The following is a 9,473-nucleotide window of genomic DNA, read 5'->3' on the forward strand; positions in this document are numbered from 1 at the left end:
GATGAACTTCTAATGATGGGCTGCTAAATAGAGCACAATCTTCGAATTGAATTCATTCACTAGTTCAAAGGTCCAGCTGAAACAGTGCACTGTGTGTCGAAACGATACACAACGTTTAAAGCCACTATTAAACAAAATCATTCTTCGGAAACAATGGCAACTGATTCGTCGACAGATACCTTCGTCTGAAAAGATCAAATTCACTTAGCCACATTGAATAGTTACAGTAACTTCTAAATTAGATGAACTAGGCCAAAGGACGACTGCAATTTAGATCATAAAAATGACCAGTACACAGTACGGTTTATACGGAAGATCTAGCGACATGCCACAGGCCGTATGTTTATGTTTTGAAAGTTCATAAATTTTACAACAGCTGACAAGTCAGATACGTAGGCAGGAAGTACCTTCAATATGGCCACGACGACAATCAGTAAGACAGGTTTGAGCAGGGAAGACATCAGGCAGGCTAGAACGATTACTGGATTATTGAGCAACGGAGCGGTCAGAGAGTTCGTCAGCAATCTTTCGGCCGTATTCTTTAGAACGGCAAAACGGGTTTACAACAGTTTTTTCGAATGAATGGCCTCCAGGACGTTGTGTTGGGGGACTGACACTAGAAACGTATAAGATACGCGTTCAGGGTGGGGCTGAATTCATAAAAACTAGACAGTATTTGATACTGATTTCTACTTCGAACGTCTCTAGTGACCTGTAATTTTAATTCCACAGAACTGAAACACAGTTGACTATCGAGATCAGGCCACTTCTGTTAAACCAGTAGAGCCGATTCAAAACGAGTAGGCCTCGCATCGTTGTGCCACAGGATTGGCGACAGTTCGCGCTAAGACACGTAACGCAATTAGACACATTTGACGAACCTTTATACGTAGATGAGTACAGAATCATAACTGCAGTAATCTAGTCGAAGATTTTATGGCCGACGATTAAATACGATCAAGCGGATATCCATCACATTAACGTCAATCCACAAATAACAGTCTCCATGGTTTAACAAGAACAAGACAACAGCCAAAGGTGCCAGTGAATCAAAACCGGTTGGGAACCCATTAACGAGGGTGAAAAAAATGGCGGGAGACAGGAGATACGTATAAATCAAGGAAAAAGACTGCCACAGCAAAAAACAAGCCAGACACAAGAATACTTGCGCCAGCAAAATTATACCTACACTGCTGTAACAGTAGAGTAAACGGACATCGTGCTTGGGCGGACGTAACAGTAGTAACATGGGTCTATCACACTTAAAAAGCAGGACTAATAGTAATTGTATAATTGTAAAAGAATTGCAAACAACAATGCGTTATTATTTAACGTAGAATTAGGCGTATATATATATATATATATATAACAATTAATTTAAGCAAACCAGCATCAGTTTCAGTAACCTAATGTTATATTGTAACACCCTAGTTACATAGCTAAAAAATAGAAATTTTAGACTTTGAGACGATATGCCAATTTTAGTTTACAACTAGTATGCATTGTCGAGCGTTAAACTTATGATAATAGTAATAAAAGGAAAATGCCAAGAGGTGACTGTTTCCAGTGAGTTAAATTACCCGCCATCACACATAGCTAACAAGGACTACAGCAGACGATAAGATAAGCCCCGCCCCCAAGAGACGTCTGCACATCAATTGTACCATAGCCGCAGGCTCGTTCACATCGTTGTCACTGGTCCAGTTTCGAATAGACGTAGCCAATGGTGTCTCGTTGGTCAAAGTAGAATACAAGTGTTTGAGATAGACTTTTAATCTGCCTACGAAAAAAGTAGCTGGCAATAGACTCGTCGTTAAAGCATGACATTTGCTTACTTTGAACAAAGCCAATTGGGCTGTTCGGAATGATACAGTTACTAAGGGGGAAGGTGGAAAAGCTTTTGTTTACGAGGACACTTCTAGGCGGCGCAGTTTTCGATTTATATAGAATATTTCATTTGTATTTTCTAATAGCAGCCTTTCACACGGGAATAAGGGACATGCTCTACACAGCGTTTATAGCTAATTAATTAGTACGATTGGCAGAATTACCTACAGCAGTGTTTTTATGCTTCAGGAAGCATTCAACAATCATGGGCAAATAAGTTTAAACATCATTGACAAACTCGCCATAATACGATGACCCGTCTTACAATGATCCATATATAGATATAAATATATATATATGTATTATCTTATAAGCTATTTATCTGATAAGCTATAAACCACGTCATTTCACTTCTGATTCAATGTGGCACATGGACTTAACAGCCGAACGTGTCGGGACCTTTATACTACGATTGTATGGCACCATTGAAGAAATTAGAACAAGCCTTATTGCACATGCAGTTAGTTGTCTAGCGATATAAAATAACCGAAATTTTGATCAACTGGCGAAGAATTATAGCGTCGTAGAGGTCAACCCCCAGGCCAAGGGTAGGTGTCACATACTCAGCTAATCCAACATTTCACTGCTCTTTCTTTACACAGGTACAAACTCTTCATTCGGCGCGCTCTCAACACCATATTTGTATTGCACAGTTCATGTAATTACATATGATAAAATATAAAAATACTGATACGCGTTAACATTATTGAAACTTATTTAGCTATTTGAGCTAGTCAACTAATTGAAAAATTATTAAAAGTCATAAAGTTATATAAAACTGTATGCGTAGCCGATAACACCGACACGAATGGTGGCAAAGATGTAGCAAAAAATGATCGCAGCCCGAGGGCCGATAGCTATTCGTGTTGTTTAATATCGAAAATGCGAAACATTTTGATGCCAGCAGCGATAAACGCTAATCTTGTCAGTGTTGTTAGGTGCTTTGCCAATCGCCCCATGTTTATTAAACGCTTTCTTTATGAACAATTTTGGGTTTGTGCGTATTTCGGTTGTCTTTACCTAACATTTGATGTAAGTTAACAGCTCGTTTTAGTACGAACATTTTACGTCACACCTGTGAGAGTCGCATATAGTCCACCATTGAATAGCCTCTTAAAACATCTTTCCTTCGATTTGTGCTATCTTCCGTGACACCATATGTTTCGTCTTGTGCTGTTGCACATGCTGTGGCCTATTTTTTCGCTGGCTTATTATCTTATCACCGATGGCCTACCAGGAGGATTTTTTTAAATTAAGTCGTCTTTCTCCCTGGGATCACATCTATGCGAATGTATCTTAGTGAATGAGATCATTGGGTCATACGAGGCGAATGACATCCAGATCGATAGACGACGATTAGATAGTGCTGAGTTATTTTTTAAACAATATTGTCAAATTTCATCGTGAATCCTAAATATCCGTTTAATTTTTGACACGTTTTTTTTTTACATGACTGTGGACTTGATGTTACATGGTGGACCTGCACTGTCTTTGTTGTGCCAGAAAACGAGCATCTTCACCGTTTGGCTAGGAAACAGTAAACTTTTTATAGCCTATTTCTCCTCATTTTAACCTAGTATAAGTTATGGTTCTACAAATTTCAGTAGATTTGTTATCGTACTTGGACTTTGGAAATGGCCGAACATATGATCAGACACTAAGTCCTTGATGTTAGTGTTAAAGTTAACCGTTAAAAGTTAAAGTCAAGAAATTTCCGGTACCTTTTAGCCTGTTTGCATGACGCCTACTAGAATTGATTACTTTCAAGATAATCGCTATGTGATAGTCGCACGTGCTTGCACTGGAAAATGGAACGGTATTCTACGAAGATGCCCTTGTCATACCAACGTTGTGCTCTAGGCATGGTCAAAAGTACAAAGGGTGTAAGACGCTATATCTAAATTTCATGTCATTATTATACACTAAAAAACAAGCAGCATGAGGTGTTTTAATCGACAAACGTTCAGAAACAAACCAAGCTGATATTCACTAATAGTCAGCGATTTAGCTATTTAAAAGCGCCATTGTGAATTTAAAAAAGATTAGGTCTGCATTTAACAATACTCATTAATTGCCAATCCGCTTTCGCTGCTTGTAAACTTAAAATTAGTCTACGCATCTATAAGAGCGTATGACGGACACAAAGTTTATTTCATAGATACTTTTAGGTTGTTGGTAGGCAAAACACTCCGTGCTGGACTCTGAAGCTGAGAATTCGGTTGTCTTGGTTGGTAGAAGACATTTGACATCCAACTGAAACGAAATTTGGCATTTTCGTGAAACTTGATAGACAAATTTAATATATTTTATATTCAGTAAACGTCCCAACGACTACCATAACTATTCTAATGATGTTAAAATATACTCAGTATTACATGCTACGCATATCTGCATATATATATATATATATATATATATATATATAGATATGTGTAATTTTATTCAGCGCCTTTTATTACAGAATCTCCTTGACATCAAAGACGTATATCGTGTACATTGGTCGCGGATGCAGAACGAGTGATCATTGTGCATTGGCAATATATACAGTCACCTAAGTGCCTATTCAATCTTTTTATCTTTTCCACATCGCTGGTTTTCATTTTGGCCGGCTTATGTTCTCTGCATAATATTTCTTTACTAGAATCTAGAACGTTTCTTAGATCAGTACCTCCGTTTAGGGTATTTATACTGTAGTCCTGTCTCCCATAAGGCTATTGGATAAATAGTGTGACGCTTCAAACTACGCTCTGCTATATGATTTTCCTTAACCTAAGTCAAACTGGACCGTCCGATTGTTCGAGTAAACCTATTTCTAATTAAGTCAGTGCATAATCTTTCCGAAAAGCTTTCTTAGAATTCAAGCTCATGCTCATTTGCCTGTAGGTTTTATTGTACCAAATTCTCAATGCGCTCTGACCACGAACTAAATGCTGTGCCTCCATTTGCAGTGACATAACCCTCCATTAAATTGTCAGGCTCAAGCCTTCCAGGCCAGAACATTCAGCATCTGCAAACTGTCACAGCAAAAATGACGTAACGGAACTGTGATGATAAATCTTTTCCAAAACGCCTCTTTCAGTTCTAAAATAACGGATGAGTATCATAATATCGTCAGTTTTGGTCGCTTGAAGTTGGACAAGCGCCAATATGACCTACGGAAAGGATTTTCAAGCATTGTGCCTTCACTAATTCAGTATATCAGATCATGGCCATTATCTTCACGGTGTAGGTAGACTTTACACGCCTGCCAGTAGAATCTAAAACAATCGCTGGCCGAAAATGTACTACCAGAGGAAAAAGAAGAGACGAATCACTGCTCCGCTAAACAAATGAAATAAACAAAACGAATGCAGACAACCGAGAAAAACAGGTCTGGCAGAAACTATTTAAATATCCCTTGGAGAAAGTAGCCTTATGTGGGGTGGCTCGGTGAGCATACGCGAGACACTGCTACAGCGTCGAATACGCTGGAGCATTGGAAAAATTAATTCTGCTTAACCTTAGCGCGCTTCACCGAATGAGGAACCTTAAACGTGGACGGATCGAAATGCAATTAATGAACTCCTTAACACACCTCTGGCCCTCCTTGCAAGCTTTGCTTTGAAGTAATATTGAATATAATCGGTTTTGAATCAAGGCGCAATGACACCGTGTTTAGGGCTTAGCTGTTAATGGCGATACTGAACGTAAGCCTCTAAGCATTCATTGATACGTTTCCTGTTTTTATTATAATAATACGTTCATTTATGTCGATAATGAAAATATAAGTTGAAATAATATAATTTGTGCTGATATTGGCAGCAGTAACCCGCTTCTCAAAAATTATCCCAGTACGTACCGTTCATATAGCATTTTGCTATAATACTATGTTATTGAGGAACATGTAGAGTCGAGTACCAACAATATGAGGCACTAATTATTAGCCATTGGATATTGAAGATAGTATGAAAATAAAGAGCACGCGAGACGTACCTTCACACGTGCAGTGCTGCGCAAGGCCAGTAGGGTGCCGATGTGTTTATCTAGATAGGTCTTCAAGGACCTTGCTACATGTTGTGGCTTTTGTAAGGTGTCTGGATATTTGACAGCTTCGTTTGCTCCGATTTTCTCTACTGGTGACTTTCGTCATTTCTCATTCGATTTATCTTGGTTTCATATGGTTCAATATCTGTTACAGTTTGCTGTTTTTTTGGCTAAAGCGTCGTAAACCGTAAATTTTCGATTTTTTCTCTGTATATTAGTCGAAATGCTGATATTTGTTACTTCGTAGTCAGTACAAAAGTTTACCTAAATATTTGTTTTTCAACACACTCATGATATTATTGGCGCTGACGTTTTTCAATCCTCCAATTTCAATTCATATTATAAAAGACTTCTTTTTCTATTGGACCTATCCCACACATATCGTCGCCAGATACCGATTATTGAATAACGTAAAACCTACATTGCTTTTATTTGCTACTGCCACAAATCCAAGCTGGCTCAGACTGCGCCGAATGTCTTTCATTAACACACAAGTGGGTTCCATTACAATATCTTTCTAACTTTACTGACATCCTACGAGTCGCCATTATATCGACCGCAGAAAAATGGTGGATAGGAAATGTTAAAGAGCTCTTACTCAGCCAGCTAGCTAGCTAGCAATAAGAACCGAACAATCTGTATCAGAATGAGCACGGCCTCAAGGAGCGGTAAAATACCGTACAGGTTAAGTTCGCAACGATTAGGGACAACGGCTCCTAGCAAAGGAGTAAAACTTGGTATGTATAGTTCTTTTACCACACAAAAAAAGTCGCAAAGTTGATTTATCTTGAAGGTGACTATTACTATTACGTACCATAGTGTACAACAATTAAAGGTGGCGGCACGCCAACCAACAATTGTGTAGTTGTTACAGGGAATCGCCAGGAAGTGCTATTCCTATGGAAACATTAATGATTTCGCTTTCTTTTTTCTTGTGAAACACGCGCGTAAGTCACCTATTCAATGAGCAATTAACAGTTGTATGACAAGAAAAATTAGTCATTGCATTTTTTGGGAGAATTTTGGATTGCTTAATATCAAATACGACTGTAAAAGGCTTATATCGTTGCCTGAGCCTTTTTCCAAACTATTTTCAATAAAATTATTTCGTTCAGAAGCGGACTATTGTGAAATGCCTCATAGTGTCGCCGCCATCTGTAGATTTATGTATTTATGTAGGCGTCGTAGAATCGGTTACCAATAGGCCGATGTTGATGCCCAACTGCTGATACATGGCTTTCGAAGGTATTTAAAGGTGGGGGCATTTAGGAGCTTCGTACGACCAAGTGGGTTACAGTAGTCTGCAATGTCGACTAGGCTGAAGGAGGCATAAACGAAAGCTTTCTTTGAAACATTTGAATGAATCCTGAAAGAAATCATGAAAATAAACGTTTTCAATTATATTATCATTTTCAGGGTTTTTTGCCTATCGTAATCAATCATTTCACTGTTAATGTAATGTTCTTGATACAAAAAGTAGCGATCTCTCATGCTTCCCTAGATATGTGCATGACAGATTAAAACATTAGATATAGTTGTGGCCATGAATGAGTCGGCGTTAGGCATAGCCAGATCTATGGGCTGACCACCAGATGTGCTCTCATATTCTATTATATGTAACAATTTGCTCGCGGGCATTTGGTTTACAAATATATCAATTCAAGAAATAAAGTGATCTTGTTGGACGTCCTTAAGTCGTTCAAAACGACTAGAGGATTCAATCGTGTTATCCTGTTCACGCTTTTGTACGATGTAATTTCTCACTGAGACTTCCTTTTTCTTTTTCCTAGTATTCAATATATGTCCATAAATAGTACTAATACAGAATTCTTTCGCGACATGCACCATACCATGCCTATGTCAAGCATGGTAGCCAAAAAACACATACTGTATATTACATCTATTACAAAAGACTTTGCAGATGTTATTAACGTCTAACTACAGCGTTTCCCTTTAACCCTAAGCGCTCTCGTGATTCACACCACAGGCTGAATGAGTAATCATATATATATCTTGTATGTCTACACAATTAGCATACATAGCCTTTCTGGGTTCTCTTCGTACCCAGCCGTTTCGTGTTATCCTTTGTTGCTCACTTACTCCTTTCCATCATGCTAATCAGTTTTTATATTGAATTTTAGTCTGAAGCATTTAATTTCACATGTTTCTTCATCACTCTATTCTGCTCACTTTTTGCCCTCCTTACCCGTTAGTCCATCGGTCCCTTCACTTCCTCTCCGTACATCTGGTCCTTAGGAAACGCATTTAATCAAGAACAACAATAAAAAATACCGATCTTTATATAAATACACGGGACTTACTTTGCCGTCCGACAGCTGGCGAACGTTGACTCCGTAGTCGCGGCTTATCAATGCGACGTGCAAAAGTAAATTGACGATAGGAAAGCCGCTGCCTGGTACGCGACTGGCTGATATCGCTCTACTTTCTAGAGTCAATTGGGTTGACGTGCAGTTTTGGGACGGACGGAATATTGATATGGCGAGTGCCTCTGATGCCTCAAATGTAAAATATAACCTAAACGAGCTCACTGACCGGTACTTTTGGTCTCGGTCGCAGAACGACGTGTCCTGACTCTAAGAAAGGATTTCGGTTAGTGCGTTAAGGCTTTACCCAATAACTGGTTCACATATATGCTTATATAAGACGCAGAAGCAGTGTGATCACACCTGCCCCTAAATAATTTAACCTTTTAATATAGGGTAATATTTTCATGTTGATTAGGGCTATGGGATTATCGTTTACATACAGAATGCGTCTTCTCAGTTGTAATATTTACTTAATTATAAAGGTTTCACACATCACAAAGTTTTACATTCGTTTTAGCAATCCTTAGTAATAATATATGTTTTAAGTTGAATTAAAGTTATGTTGGATAAAGAAGGGTTGCGGCGCGTAAGTGCTACCCAGCTCAGTTGGTTTTGCTAGGAATTTCCGCTTAGATACGGCGGTACATTAGCGGAGCGTTTGATGATTACGAAGGATATTCTTTTAGACATGGTAAATTCCCATTTACAGGGATTAATGCTAAAGAGCTTAACGGCAAAGTTCCTTAATTGCTTTGTGCGTCATAGGGCACGGTTTTAGTAAGAAAATTCTAAGCTGTAGCTAGACTTATAGTCGCGCAGTTTGTTCGAGAGCTACGTAAGTCCTCTATAATGGACCTGTCTTTTTCGGGTATTTCTTTTATCCTTAGCGTTCATGGTGCTACAGTGCAGTGTATTAATCGAAGAAGTTTATTCTTTTAGAAGATCTATAGCGTTCGAAAGCCCTAAGATAAAAAGGGACAACTTTAACTTTCGCCGCAAACCACACGCTATAGCCGGTATTAGTCGTTACGAACGGAACCATAGAAAGATTTGAAACTGAAAATCGGCCGCCTTTAAAACTTTTGCACGCCGATATCGGTCGCTTAATGAAATGCTGCAACGCAAAAAATACCATTACGTTTGTTTTTGGAGCCATTTCTTCTCGCAGAGCTGCTATGGTTTGTCTTTTACTTCGAGTTTCATCATATTTTGCCAGAGAAATTGATCCGAAAGCTT

At 38.7% G+C, this 9,473-nt stretch overlaps 1 long non-coding RNA gene across 1 annotated transcript; it reads right to left on the reverse strand.

Annotated features, from left to right (window-relative positions):
- Positions 1-3,839: 3,839 nt before the first annotated feature.
- On the reverse strand, positions 3,840-8,499 carry LOC111270353 (uncharacterized). Its single transcript, XR_002686268.2, has 4 exons — positions 8,232-8,499; positions 7,109-7,276; positions 6,725-6,866; positions 3,840-4,140 (listed from the first exon to the last, which is right to left on the reverse strand). It is a non-coding gene; the product is annotated as an uncharacterized LOC111270353 (long non-coding RNA).
- Between the last annotated feature and the right edge of the window lie 974 nt (positions 8,500-9,473).

Source organism: Varroa jacobsoni, unplaced genomic scaffold (assembly GCF_002532875.2).
Source record: "Varroa jacobsoni isolate VJ856 unplaced genomic scaffold, vjacob_1.0 scaffold_1467, whole genome shotgun sequence".
Classification (NCBI taxonomy): domain Eukaryota; kingdom Metazoa; phylum Arthropoda; class Arachnida; order Mesostigmata; family Varroidae; genus Varroa; species Varroa jacobsoni.